At 45.5% G+C, this 19,227-nt stretch overlaps 1 protein-coding gene and 1 long non-coding RNA gene across 3 annotated transcripts in view; one reads left to right on the top strand and one right to left on the bottom strand.

The window, feature by feature from the left end:
• Nucleotides 1-16,936, bottom strand: part of IRF2 (interferon regulatory factor 2) — an 88,671-nt gene extending 71,735 nt beyond the window's left edge. The window contains exon 1 of one of the 2 annotated variants that reach the window (XM_012472556.2): nucleotides 16,742-16,936. The gene's annotated coding sequence lies outside the window, so the exon portion shown is untranslated. The remainder of the gene's footprint in view (nucleotides 1-16,741) is intronic. The other variant, XM_064369846.1, reaches the window with a different exon arrangement.
• Nucleotides 16,937-17,332: 396 nt separating this feature from the next.
• The window catches only part of LOC135271821 (uncharacterized), a 9,536-nt gene continuing 7,641 nt past the window's right edge, over nucleotides 17,333-19,227 (top strand). Inside the window, exon 1 of the long non-coding RNA XR_010339956.1 lies at nucleotides 17,333-19,227. This exon is cut by the window's right edge and continues 601 nt beyond it. This is a non-coding gene — a long non-coding RNA (uncharacterized LOC135271821).

Below are 19,227 nucleotides of genomic sequence, written 5' to 3'. Positions count from 1 at the left end.
TTTAAAGGTTGTCTGATGGCCGGGCGCGGTGGCTCACGCCTGTAATCCCAACACTTTGGGAGGCCGAGGCTGGCGGACCATGAGGTCAGGAGATCGAGACCATCTTGGCCATAAACAAACCCCGTCTCTACTAAAAATACAAAAATTGGCTGGGCATGGTGGCGCCCACCTGTAATCTCAGCTACTCGGGAGGCTGAGGCAGGAGAATCGCTTGAACCCAGGAGGCGGAGGTTGCAGTGGGCCGAGATGGCACCACTGCACTCCAGCCTGGGCGACAGAGCAAGACTCTATCTCGAGAAATAAATACATAAATAAATATGTGTTGTCTGTTGACCTTGACAGAGGGGAATTTTCCTGGATCATCCAGGTGGTCCCAATGCAAAGAAGCCTCAATGTGGCACGGCCAGCTCCCGGCTCCCTCCAGTTCCTGAGTCTCGCTGGCTAAGGTTTGAACCTGAGGTGTTCTCCCAGCCCTTCCGTGGCCTGGCGTGGGGTCACCTGGGGACACTCTGGGTGGACAGGAAGCCCTGTCCTAACTTCTGTCCTACAAAGGCATTGTATCAGGGGGCCTTGCCATTATCTTTGATTCTCTAACTTGGGTTTCTCACCTGGATTAGAACCAGCTGTCTTTAATTCCTCCTCATTTGAGTATTATAAACTTATTCATAATCACTTCACTCTCTTTACAAACCCATTCAAAACAAATAAAAGAGAGTACAAAAAATATTTTTGTACCTATTCATCACTTCCTCTTAGAAACTTCTATGAAAGCACCTCAAACACAGGCCTGGCTATTATCAAAGGGACGATCCAGTCCTTCCCGCAATGGACCACGGACTCTACAAATGTACATGCCTTCCAGCTCCTCTCCAACGCTGCAGGTGCACAGCTGCGACACGCCCCGCTGCTAACAGTCATTAGCTATCATCTTCTGAAATGCACGGGGTGGGGGGGGAAATGTTCCAAATTCTCAATAACCTTCCAAAAACGAAAAAAAAAAAAAAGAGCTGGCTCTATCCTTGGAACAAAACGCTTCCTTACTGTGAAACAGGAACACATGCCCTGAGTGAGATATTTGTGGCCACCAGGAACTGGCCCTGACACTCCCTCCTTCATCTGTTTGTTCCAGCCACCCCGGAGAGCGGTCCATGCACCAGGAGCAGAAGAAACTGTCAACCCTTCGTGTCTTTGTTCTTGCTATTCTTTCAACCAAAAACGCCCAGCCCGCCCACCGGCCGCCAGATGACATTGCCTTCCTCCTTCCGGCCAGTCGGAAGTCAGTGGTGAAGCACGTGCCAGTTTCTCTGGTCAAAGAGATAGCTCTTAGTTCATGATGGGTAGCTCCAGGCAATTTAGAAAAATAAAAAGAAGATACAGTTTCTTCCTCTTCCCTCCCTCAGCCTTTGGCTTGCGGTGCTTCCACGACGTCCATTTTTCATTGTTTTCATGACCACGGATGGTTATTTATCTGCTTGTCTCTCTAACCAAACGATAAGCTCTTTGAGAGCATGGATCCGAAATTTTCAACTTTACATCTTCACAGTACAGGGCTTCACACACAGCTGTTAAATGTCTGCTGAAGGAATGAATTCCTCTGAGGGTTTTATTTATTTGTTTGCAGAAGAGAGTCTTCAATTTAATTTCATCATTATCGTGTTTGTTTTCACAGTACTTAAAACTAATTTTAAAGATTTTTTAAATCTTTGCCCCAAGCCTAAAGAGAATAAAAATGTTTGCAACTCCTCTTCCCACTCTGTCTCACAGCACACAGAGTATGCATCTTCTTCCAATTATTTACAACTCAGTTACAATCCACTCATGATCCTGCCAGGGTATATTATTCAATAAAGTTCAGCTTTTCAAAGGGATTGAGTGAAATGAAAAATTTCTGCAGGACATAAAACTAGACCAACGATGAACCTGCCACCACATAGTTGTGATGTGTCACTGGATTTCTTCATCTCCTATAGCTCTTGTAAGAACAAATGAATGGTCTCTCATTCTGTCAGTAATTCACAATAAATACATAAATGCTTTTATTCATTTTACTTAACAGATCTGCTATTATGGCAATTTTTTTTCATCTACTCAGTAATAGTATTGAACCATTATTGAATGAATTATATTTAAATTCTTAAGCCCCCGAATATTATTCTGAGGCTGCTTTTACTAATCTTTATCCTGAAATACCACAGAAGGGATGAACCCTAAGGTCTTCTTCATGAGTCCCAAGCCAAGAGGTTACCACAAGGGCTGCCACTACGATAAATTCACTACCATATTCAAGCACTGCTATTTTTCCTCTCACAAGAAATTTCTGCATTTAAAATGCAACAGAAAAAAAAGTAATTATTTACTGCACAGTTCAACAAAACATACTAAGTACTTAACCTGGTCACAATACATTGAGCAGGTTACTTGATTTCTCCAGCCGAAAGAATGAGAATGAAGGGAAGGGGCCAGCACTAGTTGCTACAGAAACTCCCAATTCCAGCACGGTGTGAGAAGGGAAGGTGCTTTCTAACTGATTTCTCGCCTACCCATGCATGCTGATTTACTTCACTCCTGCATAAGTTAATTCCCCAGGGTGTGCTTCACTGGCTTTACAGCGTCTCAAAATTCGAAAACAGAACTTTTTGCCACATGCTACACGTACTGTAATGGGGGAGAATCTTGCTTAGTTTTTCAGACCATACTAGTGTGTCATTTTCAAAACCATAAAAAGAATGACTCGAACCTACAGCTCAACAACAACAAAATCAAAAATGAAGAAAGGCCTTGTATAAACATTCCCCCTAAGAAGATACACAGATGGTCAAGCAGCACATGAAAAGATGCTCAGCACCATCAGTTACCGGAAAATACAAATCAAAACCATCATGAGCTACTACTTCATACCTATGAGGGTAACCCTATCAAAAACAAAAAGATACTAATAACAAATGTTGGTAAAGGGTGTGGAGAAGCTGGAACCTGTGAGCATTGCTGATGGGGATGTAAAACGGTACAGCTCTGGAAAACAATTTTGTGGTTCTTCAAAGGTTAAGTATAGGATGACCGTATGACCCAGCATTCAACAGGACTGAAAGAATTTAAAGCAGGGACTCAAACATACTTTTATAAAATCTTCATAACAGCCTTATTCACAATAGCTAAATTAATAAGAATCCCAGAGTCTATCAACAGATGTGAATGGATGAACACAGTGTGGGAATATTACTCAGTCTTAAAGCAGAATGAGGTCCTGATCGTGCTACCACATGGATGGACCTGGAAAACATTCTGCTAAGTGAAATAAGCCAGACACAAAAAGACAAAGACTGTATGACTCCACTTACATGAGACACCTCAAGTGGTCAAATTCACAGACAGAAAGCATGGTGGCTGCCAGGGGCTGTGGGAAGCACAGTGATTGTTTAATGGGTATAGAGATTCTGATCCAGATATGGAAAAAGTTCCGGAAATGAACAGTGGTGCTGGTCAGGCAACATTGTGAATGTGATTAATGTCACCAAATTATACACTTTAAGATGATTATAATGGTACATTTTGCTACGTAAATTTCACCACAATGAATGCTTTAATATGCATTTATGAATTCCCTACTTGCTGTCATTGTTTCCTTCAGTGCTTTTATGGATGATAATTATTATTTAATTTCAGGTAACTTAAAGTATTCACTGGGGCCACACACACACATACACAGAGAGAGAGAGAGAGAGAGAGAGAGAGAGAATGAGGCATTTTCAAAACTAAGTAAGGACCAGTTTCCCCTTCAAGGTGATGTCCCCTCAAGCCCTGTGAGGACAGGGTTCTAAATGATATGTGAAGTAGGACCTACCTAGAAAAAGACCTACAAGAAATCCCTTTTAGATTGATGTGGGGGATCAAAGAAACTTACAAATATACTCTATTAGGCTGTTACTTTAAATAAGCAACAGTAACTCTAAGCACTAATAGGAAGCCTTAAAAAAACCTTTTTATTTTGAAATTATTTCAAATCCACATAAAATTTTCAAAAATAATGCAGAGAGTGCCATCAGCTTCCTTCACTTTACCGTGGGGAGCAGGAGTACTGATTCTGCAGTTCTGCAGTCCAGGGAAGGGGAAGTAGAGAGGGGAGATAATTAGCAGGATTTAGCCCATCAGTTTTCCTGAATGACAAAAGACACCAGGCCACAGTTCCATGTTCCAAACTCTATGTGGGAGAACCGTGGAGAAACAGCGAGAACAACAAAAGAATGCGTTGTTGTTTTATGCCTATTTTACAGTCTATTCAGAATCCGTGTTTTTTTTTTTTAATAAAATGTATACACTTGGCAAAAAAAATCTGTCACATTAGCACCGTGGCTTCCCCTACAATCTGAGACAACCCCATGGGGTCCATGGAAGAACTCTGAAAGGGATTCAGAGATAACTAAAATTGTTTCTGGAACCGTCACCTTACCTGCCTAATTGCTGGACTGTGTTTTCTCTATCTGGATAAATTAGGCTGCTAACTCTGAGGAATGCAGACCATCTACCTACCTGGCTGACTCAAATCCAAGTTGCTTACTTTTCTTTTGTTTTATAGCTCCCTCTACATATGGATAGCACTGAATGAACACCTGCTAAATAAATGACTGAAAGGATGAATGATCAAAATAGTCAACTCCTTCAGCTAAGCGCTCTCCTCTACCCCCATCTCCAAATTGCAATGACTTTCAAGAAAAAAAAATGTAATGCATCAAAAGCACCTGTAAGATAAGTAAATCCTCTCCTATAACATTTTCAATTCACCCTGACTTCACCAATCGTCAGGATGACGGCACCCAATAGTGGAAAGAGCAGGTCGTCTGCATTCCCTACAGGGGCCTTCCTCACAGGCTCCCCAAGTTTCCACCCCACTACAATGGAGAGAAGAAAGGGGAGCAGCAGGCCTGCCACACAATCCCAGGTGTCCAGCCGCCATCTGCCCGCTCTGTCCTCTTTCTTCCTTCCTACACTGAGGGCCTTACCTTCAAAGGTCAGCTAAACAGTGGGTACGAGTTGAGTTTTCCCATACGAACAAAAATCCCAGCATCCCAAGAAAGAGCCAATAAAGATTTACCTTCAGGACTATTATTTTAAAGTGAGATTATGCTTTGCTGTTCTTCTGTCAGTGGCAAATCCCCAAACCTACTGGAATTCACTTAAAACTAATCTACAGTGTTTTCATTGGAAGAAAGCAATCAGGAAAGCTCTGAGCCCCTGAGCAGCTGGGAATTTCGCTGCTGAACGTTTGGTTTAGTCTTTATTTTTCTAGCTGCTGGCCCTGCTAACGTGATTCCGTGAAGGTCGCATTTAATCTTGCAGAGAAAAGCTACCTAAGCAGTTCTTAGGTAGGCTTCAGTAAAAATAAATTGCCTTGGCTCTCTGGATAAGTCTGTTGCTTCAACCCAACAATTACAGTCAAAGAGAACAAATGAAGGCAACTGTAAAATACTATACTTGATTTCAAAAGAATTTCACTGCATAGTTGTTATGGGCTGTGTTTGTTAATAACAAAGTTACTATTAACAAAGAACCCATGGAAAAAGTAGCAGCTTCCAAATGTTTATCTCCAGTTCATCACCAAATATAGCTTCTTTATACATACAAGAAGGTATTAGTACCATCATTGGAACTTAAACATCGAAGGAATGAACTTATGAGATTTTTTAAAGGACTAGATACAAAGGAGAAAAACCAAACAATTTTTCACCTTCTGGGTGTGGAACCCCTAATAAAAAGTGACAAATCCTAATTCAAAGTGACAAATCCTAATGTTTATGTGTTCAATTCATATATCACTAGGTTTTTAGTACAAACTAGATCTGTGCCATCCTTCCTGAGCTGGAATTCAGCCTTCCAAGCCAATCTCTGCTTTACAGGTGAAAATCAAATCAACAAGTATTTATCAAGTTCTTAAAGGTATCAAACACTGGTGAGGAATGGAAAGGAATCAGGCTGGACCCTGGCTCTCTAACAGCTCACCACACAGGTGATACAAATGGAAAAATCCAAATAATCAGAGATTTTCATAACAGTTCAAGAGTCTAGAAAACATTCATCTCATCAAGATGCAGATAGCTAACTACCCTAGCAATGGGACATAGAGTACGCTGCTTCTATAGAAATTCAGAGCATTTCATTGTTTTAGGCTGAAGAGATTAGGTATGGTTTGTGGGGAGAGGCACAAGGAGATTCGTGCAGTTATGACCAAAACAACCACTCCAACTCCGCTTTCCTGCAGTCCTCCTAGGGTTATTCCCTGTACTAAAACTTTCTCTCTGCATTCTCTTCACACCTTGATTCACTCCCTGTGGTGCACCAACCAAGATGGAGGCCGCCAGCCACATGGGTCTACTGTGCACTTGCGGTATGGCTAGGCTGAATTAAGACATGCTATAGTTGTAAAGGACACATCAGATTTTATGTACTGTTATGAAAAAAGAATGCAAAATATCTCATTAATATCTTCACATTAATGACATACTGAAATAATATTTTAGATAAAATGAGTTAAATGAGATACATTGTTACAAGTAATTTTACCTACTTTTTACTTTTCTAGTGGCTACTAGGAAACTAAAGCTATACATGCGGCTCACATTATGTTTGTATTGGACAATGTTGCGTGTATGGCTATATTCTTTTGCGGGGGGTGGGTGCTACGGCATTCAGCCTCTAAACTCATAATGGTTACACCCAATCCTACTTCCATAGCAATCTAAAAACATTTCCATGTTCACAAAGAGAGTGAAACTGTTCTAATATTTTTTCAGATAAAAATTGGAGATTTGAGGTCTTCAGTTGTGAAAAGTCAGAGGTCACACTCTGATTAAGTTCTACTGTCATTCTCCAGCAGGGGTCTTGTAAAGACAGGTGTGTGGGAAAATCAAACTTCCCAGACTTCTTTCCAGACTCCTCAGAGCTCCGATAAAATCCCTTCGCCCCCCACTAAGATACAGAAATGAATACAATACAAACGGAAAGAATATATAGGACATGAAGACAGGGAATGCATATGATTTGAAGACAGTGTATAGAATATGAAGATAGGGACCGTTTAGGATATGAAGATAAAGAATATATAGGATATGAAGACAGGAACCATTTAGGACATGAAGACAGGGAATGCATAGGACATGAAGATGGGGACTAAACAGGATATGAAGATAGGGACCGTTTAAGACGTAGAGATAGGGAATGTATAGGATATGAAGACTGGGGCCATTTAGGACATGAAGATAGGGGATGTATGGCATATGATGACAGAAGCCATATCGGATATGAAGAGGGAATGTACAGGACATGAAGACAGGGACTGTATAGGATCTGAAGACGGGAAATACTCACTGTCACTTCCCCTACAAACACCTGACACTTCACTTACCATAAGCATTAGATCTGTAGCCATTTGTGTACATTAAATGCTCTTTTCCAAAAGGATAACAAAACCTCTCATGTCCGCAAGAGGACCAAATAGCTTCAGCCCCAACTGATTCCCAACACACACCTATCTCCATAAGGATGTGCATTTCAAACGGGATGAAAACCAGACTTTGAGACATCCCCAGGTCATAAGCGTCTCACATTCTAAAAGGTTAGGATAAGACCCCCGGAACTTTTTCATCCCATGTCAGGGGAACTAAGGTTTTTATTTTTTTCCTTTTTCTTCTTCTTTTTTCTTCTCTCTCTCCTTTTGGACAGAGCAGCTGTCCCTGTCTACAAAGTGCAGCCCATACCTACATTCCATTAGTATTCAGCGTCACCCAAGGGTCAAGGTTTAGGGGCCTGACACAGCAGTCTCACTCTGGCTGTTGCCCCGGTTGTAAATATCAACAAGGAAGTCTTTTATCCTACCCAGGAGTTTTGTATTTCTGCAGTATTCATATGTACAAAGAATGTTAACTGCGAAGTGAGATCACGTCTCAAGCCCTTCACAGTTCCTGACAAAACATTACATCCCAACCTCACCAAGGAGCCACCAATCTAAGTGTCCTCAAGTAGCCACAGCTGTCTGAGGACAAGGGCACCTCCTAGCCCTGGCTAGGTCAGCACTGGCTCTAGAGGCTGGTCCACAGGTGGAGGTGAAAGGCTAGAGGATGGCCCAGCCCACGCACAGCCTCCTCCTCAGCAGCGCTCAGTGTGTTTTTCTAACCTTACATGGACCAGAGGTGAGGGCAGAGACCACCTGTTAGCACTGTCTTGAGAATATTCTTCTGGTTAAAAGGGTAACTGGTAATTGTGCTTGCTGTTTTAAATTCGGAAAATACAAAAATGTTTCAAGGAGAAAAAAAAAGCTGAACACCCACAATTCCACCATCAAAAAGATATGTTTTCTTCCAGGTTTTTTAAAATACACAATATACACATATGTTTTTAAAATAAAATTAGAAGCACAATTTCATATCCTTTTTTCCCCACCCAACCAACATAGATCATAAATATTTTCACATCACTAACCGCTGCTTGAAAACATGAGCTTCATAAGCTACCTGTCCTGTCTGGATGTGCCATTATTTGTTCAAATGTGTCCCCATTGTTGGATATTTAGGGTGTTTCCAAGTTTTTGCATAACAAAAGCTCATTCAATAAACATCCTTGTACATAAATCTTTGTTCTCATCTCTGGTTTCTTCACATAAGTAGGTTCCAAGAAGCAGACTGGAACAGAGAGCTTAACGTTTTTAAGACTTTAAGTATATAGCACCAAGGTAAATTCCAGAAAGTTTATTTCAATGTAGAATCCCAACTGCAGCCACTGTGGAGTTCTGAGTGCCCAAATCAGTGACCTACACTACCCAGTTATGGAATTCATAGTTCAGTTGTAACTTGTCCCATCTGTTCTTTAGGAAAACACATTATCAGGCCATTCTATTTCCCCAATTCCATATTTACCTCCCATAATCTGCATAGCACAATTACATTGATTTATCCTTACAAACTCTATGAATGCATTAAATTATTACATGTGCCCTGAAAATATGTACATCTGTTATGTATTAATTTAAGAATTTAAAAATAAAATAAAAACAGTACCAAGAAAGGTCAGTGTGGGGGAGAAGGGCCTAAGAGAGCTATTACAGTATTTCTGATAAATTTTATCAACTGGGAGTCCCTGGTTACCTCCAAAGGCAATTTCAGATTTAGTTAACGGCCTCACATAGTGGGTGTGCATTTTCCCATCCCCAAACAGTGTGTCCACACCAACGCAGTTATACATTCTGCGAAATGCGCCATTAAGCAATTCTGTCATCGTGTGAACATCACAGAGTGTACTCACACAAACCTACACGGTGTGGCCTCCTATACACCCAGGCTGATGGTATGGCCCGTGGCTCTGAGCTGCAAACATGTACTGCAGGTTACCGCACTGAGGACTGTAGGCCAGCAGGAGCACAATGGCAAGTACTTGTATATAGATAAAGGTACAGTAAAAGTATATGATCTTCTGGGACCACAGTCATGTATATGCTCCATTGTTAACCTAAATGTCATGATGCGGCAACATCACTGTACCCCTAAGGTGACTACTCACAACTTCGTGTATCCTCGTAGTATAACGTCAGCTGCTGCCTAGCAGTTTTCCCATCCGCCTTTATCATCCCCACGATAAAAAGCTCTAACCCCAAAGCCAGAAGCGGAGGGTCCTCCAGTCTTTCGACTGGTCCTTGAGTTACTACTAATTGCCTAACCAACTTCAACTTGCCCCTCCGACCTCTAAAACTCCTTCAACGACATTTGTGTAAAGACAGAAAAATCTACCTGCCTGATTATCTCTTCACTCTCTCCCATTCGAGAATCCAGGAGGCACTATTCTTACTTTCCTTTTCACCACCCCATCCCCCAACTCTCACTTTCCAACAGCCTTTCATTCCTGCCCTCTCGCCTGACACACCCATCATACTAGGTGTTAAGACACTGTCTTACACCACCGTCATTTCTCTCATCCTCTCCAACAGAGCTAGGGTAAAAAGGACAAAAGAGCTCTTTCAAAAATAACCTGGTCACTATTACTTGAGATAAAGCAATTTGTATGCAGTTCGTCCTCATCTGAAAGGTCAATCTCATGAAATGGGAAAATAAGTAAGATTCTAAGCTTAGGGGACCAGGACAGCAGAGTCTATCTACAGAGTACTTCTCTGGATCTTCCAAAACTCCGACATTCATAAGAGCAATTAAAACGTATGCTCCACAGGAACAAATTAAAATGTGTGCTCATCTCTCCTTTGATCGCATTAGGTGTGCGAGTATCAGATGCCTTCAGCAGATAGCAACAGACTGTTAAGTATGCCCAAACGAAATTATTTATGAAAATTACAAAGCAAGCAATTCATTCTCAAAAATATTCATTTAATGAAAACAGGACCAGCTTTTATCACATGAAATCCTAAATTAAGATATTTTGCTGAAATAAATTAGTCTTGCCATTGGGATAAAAATACTTTGAATCCATCATGACAGAGAACCTTACGCACCTTCTGTTTCTCATCCACAGACATTCTTTGTCAACTCCACTCTTTCTTGCTTATCAAAAGGGAATATTAAACTGATAAAGGAGCTATAAACCAAAACAGAAACAAAACAAAACCAAGCACCTAATTCTCCATGGACTTCCTGGACAAAGAGACAAATACACAAAATAAAATAAAGTCCTTCTTGCCTCTTCAAAATGGAAAATTCGGCTGAGTGCAGTGGCTCATGCTGGTGATCCCAGCACTTTGGGAGGCCAAGGTGGGTGGATCACCTGAGGTCAGGAGTTCAAGACCAGCCTGGCCAACATGGCAAAACCCTGTCTCTACTAAAAATACAAAAATTCGCCAGGTATGGTGGTGGGCACCTGTAATCCCAGCTACTCAGGAGGCTGAGGCAGGAGAATTGCTTAAACCTGGGAGGCGGAGGCTACAGTGAGCCGAGATTGTGTCACTGCACTCCAGCCTGGGAAACAAGAGCAACTCTCTATCTCAAAAAAAAAAAAAAAAAGGAAAATTCATGTTATCACAAACTTAACAGGAGTCCCATTTCTTTATGACAAGGAAGGCCAATGTGGGCAAAGCCAACAGAGTGACCACAGGCCCCTGTCCAAAGCGCTCTTTAAAATGTGGAAAGAGTTTTCATCTGAGCCAAGGAAAAGATCAATTAGATACTTGATTCAGTGGCTTTCCATTTTTGCTCTGGCCACATACCTGAGTGAGACTGGGGGACAGGGATCCAGTGGTGAATAGAGGCTCGCTATCGGGGCAGGAAGGGGCAGGAGGGGAAAGGGGCTATAGAGGGTCTCAAATCTAAAGGGTCCTGAGTAATTTCTAAAATCCCTTCCCCAGGCAATTTTCATAACACACATAGGTTCTGTCTCCTCCAGCCACATTTTACAGAGTGCAAACTTCCAAAGGGGGAAGTGATTGGAGAACTAAAAGGCCACTCCAGGAATTTGAGTTCGTGCACCTTCCACTGCAGAGCCTTGTACACAGCTGGCTGTCAACAAATATTAACAAATAAATGGAATAACAACACAATGTGTGCATTTAAGAAAACTATTGCATGTGTTACTACATTTAACAAGATCGATTATTCTTTTAAAATAATTGCGTGGGGTCCCTAGATCCCCAAGCAGACCTCAAGTTATTCATGGAGGGTCCTGGCTAGTTTCACTGCCTCAGAAAGCCTAAGGGGATGGTGAGTTTGCCTCAGAAAGCCTAACGGGTTCTCACTCATAGGTGAGTGTTGAACAATGAGAACACATGGACACAGGGAGGGGAGCACTATACACTGGGGTCTGTTGGGGGGGAGTGGGGGGGACAGAGGGGCGGTGGGGAGTTGGGGAGGGATAGCATGGGGAGAAATGCCAGATATAGGTGAAGGGGAGGAAGGCAGCAAATCACACTGCCACGTATGCACCTATGCAACAACCTTGCATGATTTTCACATGTACCCCAAAACCTAAAATGCAATTAAAAAAAAAAAAAGAAAGCCTAATGGGATGGTGCGTTTCTCTCACACGGAGCTGACCAGCCTTACCAACACACCGCGTGTCTCTACCTTTGCTGTAATGAGATCAACTAGATTTAATACCAGTTTTCTCAAGGTAATCTGACTGGAAGTCGTATGTGTTTCTGAACAATGAAAATGGGCACGAGGACCGGGTACAGTGGCTCACACCTGTAATCCCAGCACTTTGGGGGAGTCACCCCCCCCGCCAGAGCCACCCCTCAACTATGCATTAAGCTGGCATCGTGCACCGACCGCTTATCACACTCAGGCCAGACACAGGGCACCAATGGAGCAGGCAGAGGCAGAAGGTCCTGACAGAGGCTAGCACTGTGTCTGACTTATAATAGATGTTCTACGGATATTTATTTAGTGTCCACATAAATTCTCTTGCCTGCATTAAGCCCTTTTTGGTATAAGGCAGATAAGGGAACCATAACCCAGATACTCCATTTAGAGTAAAGTGATTTTTCACTATCAAAAGGATAGTATGTGAAAATGCTCTAAAAACAGACTTTTGTACGAGATAACGTTAAGAAGAAAAATATAATGTTCTTGGTAACATGACATTACCCCTGTGCAGCAAGGCACATCGTGTCCCATACAGATGAAAAGAATAATTTTTACTAATAATAACTGACATTTCACTGCAATTTCACTTATTTGCATATACTTTGTATTTTATAAATTATATGTTATAAATATATACTATCAGTTAAATTTACTTCCATGTATGTTGTCACATATATAGTGCTGGGCACACAGTAAGCATTCATTAAATGCACGTGAGCCAAGTCTCTCTAAAGATGGTAAAGCAGGCTGAGCGTGGTGGCTCGCACCTGTAATCCCAGCACTTCAGGAGGCCGAGGTGGGTGGATCACCTGAGGTCAGGAGTTCGAGACCAGCCTGGCCAACATGGTAAAATCTCATCTCTACTAAAAATACAAAAATTAGCCAGACATGGTGGCACACAGTTGTAATCCCAGCTCCTCAGGAAGCTGAGGCACAGGAATTGCTGGAACCCAGGAGGCAGAGGTTGCGGTGAGCTGAAATTTTACTGCTGCACTCCAGCCTGGGTGACGACAAAGCAAGACTCTGTCTCAAAAAAAAAAAAATGGGAAAAGCTAAAATCAGCCCAGTGCACACCTGCAATGACAGATAATGAAGAATCTGACACAAGAGTGAACAAGAGTCAGACTAAAGCAGAGAGGCTTGGGAAGATTTTCTAATCTGATCTAAAGAGGGAAAATACATTGGTCCAATCACTGTTATTTCCATATCATTTGGTCTCCATGGATACCACCTAACTTTCCTTCTGACAGGTAAGAATTCCCTGACAATATGGGATTTCACTGTTGAATATTTTCTTGATACTTTACATAAAAGTTATTCCATGTTTAATCTTTTATCACTATTTATATACACTCAGAAGTAAAATCCCTCCTTGCTGGAAATTCTATGAGAAAGACGGTGTCTAAACCAGTCGTTGATTATCTGGGCCTTTTACATTAAGAATAATCTGATAAAATTTTGAAAGTTAATGCTTTACATATTTGAAGACTGCTGTAATTTATGCAATGTTCTCATATACAGTATCTCAATTGTTCATGAAAGCAACACTATGAGATACAGTTAAGAATTATTATTACCCTCCTTACAGCTAACCCCAAAAGGTAATAACTCAATGTAGTTTTTGTTGTTTGTGGTCAGCTCACTACATAGAACACTGTCAGTACGTAGAACACTGTGTGAAGAAGCTGTCTTTCTCCTTGTCAGTTGAGTACACAGAGGCTAGCACTGTGTCTGGCTGATCACAGATGTTCTACGGATATTTGGGTGTCTACATAAATTCTCTTGTCTGCATTAGGCCCTTTTTGATATAAGGCAGATAAGTGAACCATAACACTTTAAAGTACAGTGGTTTTTCACTATCAAAAGGATATTATGTGAAAATGCTCTAAAACAAGAGTTTTGTATGAGATGATGTTAAGAATACAACGTCCTTGGTAACATGAGAAAAATCGATGTACATCAAACGTGGAACATCCAAAGTTTCCATTTTTCCAGTAAGTTTAAACGTCTTTCACTCTGGTACACTATTTGCCTAATAAAGTGTTTCAGAAAATGGGACAAAAGTGGGACCGTAGATCATAAGGCTGTTAGAACTTCATGTCAAGCATGTGTTGGCCATGGTTTGATTCCAGTTTGGCTATAAATCCTTACTTTTGATTACGATGACACTTTTACAGGGAAGTAAACCTGAAATGACTGGAACTTTCTCTAACAGAAAAATGACAACTCACTGAGAATCAAATATGTAAATGTTTAATTTTAACAAGCAGTTACAAATCATAACAGACAAGAACTCTTGGATCTAAGAGAGCAAAATCTAATTTCTTACACAACGGGCAAAGCTGTAAGTTATAATCGTTCACTAATTACAGTGAACTTCCGGACTCTGACACATCAATCAATAGATGTTCCAACTTTCCCCCTAGAGATGCCAGTTCAAGTCTTAAATATTCCATCTGCTGAAGGTTCCTCAGAAAAGGCACGTTTTCCCAGGATTTTTTAGGTTTCTATTTTTGCCCCTTCTCCCCCTAAAACAAAAATAAAGCAAAGTTGGGGAAATCAGCGAATCCTGAATCTGTGTGCGCGATGAAGTTAAACAGAGTCACCCTCGGGGCCTGGTAGGGATAACTGCATCTGCCTGGCATCATGACCATCCACCGCCTGGCCTAACCCCAGACCCCCGCGTATACCTGCCCTTAAGCACCAAAAACTGAACTGCTCAGTTCAAAGAAAACCTGCAGTATACGAAAACTAGTAAATGACTGCAGGCTTGACAGCAGTCTCGGTGATTCCTGAAAATCCACAACCGGAAATCTAACTATCTTCCATCCCGCCTGGCCATTCATCAAAAGCAGACCGAGTCCCAGCCACAGGGAGGCCGGTGGCTGAAGACGAATGCCAGCACCACTTTTCCTCATTTAGAACGACTGCGTTTTCTCCTTCCATAACCAAGGACAAGGAGCAACCGGAGGGAGGAGGCTGAAGAGGGAGGGGGCGGGGAATACGTCCCCAAGTTTCAGACAGTACCGGGTTAGAAATGAGCGAACGCCACCTCGCTCTTCTCAGCTACCGGGGCGGCCAGTCCCCGGGATCGCACCTGCAGCCGATCGCCAGGGTCCTGCCTACACAGACTGACCCGTGCGCTTCACCTGGTGCCCTACTGCGGCCCTCGAGGCCAGCCTGGGCTGCCAGCCTCCTTCCCCTCCCCCGCTTCTTAGGGTAAAAGGAGGATAGGGTGGCAAACGCACCCAGACCAGCGGCCCAGGGGAGTCGCCGGCGAGTGCTGAGGGGCAGGAATTACACCCGCGACCCTTGGAACTTGGAACGGCTTCCCCAGCCCTCGCGGGCGCCGGCCCCCACGCCGTGCCACCGGGAGCGGGCGGACGCCGCGATTGGCCGCGGCCAGCTTCACTCGGTGGGCGAGCCCTGCCGGCGAGGCGGAAAGGAAGTGGCGGCCGCGGCTTTGCACCAACCACGTTCGGCCAGCGGGCGAATGTCACCCGGCGCCCGGAGCCGGGTCGGAGGGCGCGGGGCGGGCACTCGCGTCCCCACCCCGCCCCGGGACCCCAAGGGGACGCCGGCCCCCACGGCGCCACTCGGTCCCCGGAGCCTCCCCGCCCCCACCTCGGCCGCTCCATAGCCGAGGCGGGTCAGGCCCAGCGCGCGAGGCCGGCCGGGGGCGCCTGCGGGGACCGGGGGCGCTCGGCGCTAGGCCGCGGCCCGGGCGGCTGACCCCTCGGCGAGGTGCCCTCCCGGGACGCGCCTCCCGAGCCCCTTGCGCACCGGGGCAAGTGCAGTGACAAAGCCCCAAGGCCCGGCCGGGCGCTGGCCGGCGGGAAGGAGGACGCTGTGTCCCTTCCGAGCGGCTGCGGCGGCGGCCCAGCCCCCAGGAAGCGGGGCGCGTCGGCCAGGCCCGGCTCCGAGCCCGCCCTCCCGCCCCGGCTGCTGGCACCCGACGCCCGCGACCCGACCCCGAGTCCGGCGGGCAGGCGAGCTCCGGGACCCCGCGGGGCGCCCCAGCAAGTTTCCTCTGGCGGTGGCTGGAGGCGCCCCTCCCGACCGGGGCGCGGGCACGGGCAGCCGGGCGGGCGGCGGTGCCTGCTGATGGACTCTGGAGGCAGCCTGGAGTGGCGCCGCCGCGGGCACCGAGGAGGACCCGCTCCCCTCCTTCGGATCCGCTGGCGGCGGTAGCTGCACACACACGCGCACACACAAACACGCACACACACAATTTTGTTTTAAATGAGGCCCGACTCCAGCGGACTTGCACCCCCACACACAACACCCGGGGCGCAGAAGCACACACAGCAGGTCTGTGTCCATGGAGCCACCTCTCCGCATCTGCAAATCCAAAAGTGAAATTAAACCTCCACCAACCTCCTCCTCCTCCTCCTCCCTCTCTACCTCCTCCTCCTCCTCCTCGCAGCCTCAGCAGCCCCAGTGGCAGCAGCAACAGCAGCAGAACCTGCTTCCCCTAAAATCAGATGATCCATAATTGCGCCGACTGTTCCTCTAAAAACCTGTACTAATATTTATGAACCCCGGCATTTCCCGTCTGCAAAACACCGTGTCAAGGCATCAGGACACTCAGACACACACGGCCCCTCACAATCTCCAGAAACATGCCCTCGAGAGAAACACACGCACAGTCACAACTATTATTTGAAAAATGTTACCTCTCAGTGTGCTTTTTTCACGCTACCAATACAATTCCGCAAGGTATAAGTGTTGCTAGGGTGTGTGAAATGGAAATGAAAGCCCGTCAGTTGAATAATCGCAGGAGCAAAACTAAAAGTTACTCCCCGGCTTGCCTGAGAACAGTCCAGATCGAAAGCAAAACAAGGAGAGGAAACTGCGAAGAGCCGCGGCTGGAAATCCCCCCACCCCCCGCCCTCCTCCGGCCGCGCTCCCTCCCTCGCCTCCCCTCTCCGCCCTCCTCCCTCCGCCCTTCCTCCCCAGTGTTTGTTTCAAGCTTGTGCAACCGGGAGGTGGAGGCGGAGGGAGGGCGCGAGCGGCCCGGCCGGGAGGTGCGGAAGTTCGCCGCCGCCGCTGCTCATTGGCGGGCAACGCCGCTTTCATCATTTCTCGGAAAAGTCAATTTCATTTTCGCTTCCCCAGGTCGCGGCTGCAGGAGCAACAAGCGGCGGCTCGTGAGTCCGTGGCTCGCACCCAGGGGCGCCCGCACGCGCCTCTAGAACGCCCGAGTCGGGGTCCAGGCCGGGGGGCACAGACCCGCGGCGCGGGGGCGGAGCGCGGGCACCCGACTCTCCATCGTCAGGGTGGCCTGAAGCTTCCAGGAGGGCGTCCGGCGAAGGCAGGGGGCTCCGACCATCCGGTTAGCAGGGCTGGTGTGAGTATTTAGAATGAAAACTGGTTTTGTGCACTGACCACCTCCAAGGAATAAAAGGAGCCGTCCACCGAAAGGACAGCATTAGTTGCGTCCTTACCGATTGGAACGCTATCCGCGGCTGAGGGTGCCACCACTGGAGGGGCTGCCGCCCTCCCTGACACCACCTGGCGCTGCGCTCCTCTCTGTTTAGGAGCTAGAACGAGAAGGAGGCCCATTCCCCAGTAAGTCACAGCCCACGCCAAGACGAGTTATGGAGCCCGTATGACCGAAGTTTGTTCACTGCAGGGCGAGGTGGACAAGGGTGTGAGTTGCTTCGACTTAAAGACGTCTTGGTGGCGGCTGGTTCTGAAGAGAGGCTTATACTGGCGACTTCCAGCCAAATTCGGCTTGGGCCTCCTTAACTCATAGCTGGGCACCCTTGGCCTTGGTTTTCAACCAAAGCCTAAGGCCTCAGTTTTCAACGCTGTAAATGGAAATAAATGAGAGAAGACAGTACAGCCCGCATGACAGGTGGAGCAAGCAATGCAACTTCCTTGGGACCTACCCCTTTGTGGTCCCTTGCCAACCGGTCGCGGTGGCTCGCTTCTGTAATCCCAGCACTTTGGGAGGCGGGTGGATCACGAGGTCAGGGGTTCGAGACCAGCCTGGCCAACATGGTGAAACCCCATCTCTACTAAAAATATAAAAATTAGCCGGGCGCGGTGGCACATGCCTGTAATCCCAGCTACTCGGGAGGCTGAGGCAGGAGAATCGCTTGAACCTGGAAGGCGGAAGTTGCGGTGAGCCGAGATCGCGCCATTGCACCGCAGCCTGGGTGACGGAGTAAGACTCCGTTTCAAAAAAAAAGTATAGATTCACTGCTGGGTGCGGTGGCTCTCGCCTGTAATCCCAGTACTTTGGGAGGCTGAGGCGGGTGAATTACCTGAGGTCGGGAGTTCAAGACCAGCCTGACCAACACGGAGAAACCTCGCCTCTACTAAAAATACAAAATTAGCTAGGCGTGGTGGTGCATGCCTGTAATCCAAGCTACTCGGGAGGCTGAGGCAGGAGAATTGCTTGAACCTGGGAGGCAGAGGTTGAGGTCAGCCAAGATCGTGCCATTGCACTCCAGCCTGAGCAACAAGAGCAAACTCGGTCTCAAAAAAAAAAAAGGATAGATTCACATTTAGTTAGACTTGTTTCTTCCCCACATGCAATTTCATCAGTCTTTTCCCAGACCTCTGTACTGAACAGAGAAAGTTCCTTCCTGGGAGACCATAGCTGTTTGTATGTAAACAGTTGCCTAAAAAAAAATAACTCCAACACCTCTCTGTCACAGAAGTATTGAATTATATAGACTGAAAAAATGAAAGTACCCGAGTAAATGTGTGTGGTAAGGAAATAGCTAAGAGGTCAGGATTCTGTTTTGTGGCTCTGGTCTCAGAAATAAACCTCACATACATATTATTTCTTATCCCTTCTATTATAATACTTTTTTTTTTTAAGAGATGGGGTCTTGCTCTGTCACCCAGGCTGTGCTGTCATAGCTCACTGTCACCTTGAACTCCTGGCCTCAAGCGATCCTCCTGCCTCCCAAGTAGCTGGGACTATAGGCCTGCACCAGTGCCTGGTCCAGCTACTCGTTTTCTTCTGTTACATAGCAATGACCACTAAGGGAAATTCTGTACAAACTGTAGAATAGTTGTCATTCTTTACCCAACCCAGAGACACAAGTTAAAAACCTAGTATTCATTCTTTTTTTTTTTTTTTCTGTACCCAAACAATCATCTTCCTTTATTTTTTCTGGAGCAGAAAGAGAGGAATAGAGAAGAA

This window comes from Aotus nancymaae, unplaced genomic scaffold (assembly GCF_030222135.1).
Source record: "Aotus nancymaae isolate 86718 unplaced genomic scaffold, 86718_ANA_hifiasm-v0.15.2.pri h1tg000006l, whole genome shotgun sequence".
In the NCBI taxonomy this organism is placed as follows: domain Eukaryota; kingdom Metazoa; phylum Chordata; class Mammalia; order Primates; family Aotidae; genus Aotus; species Aotus nancymaae.
The sequence above is the reverse complement of the archived record's forward strand: the minus strand, read 5'-3'. Positions and strand labels throughout refer to the sequence as shown.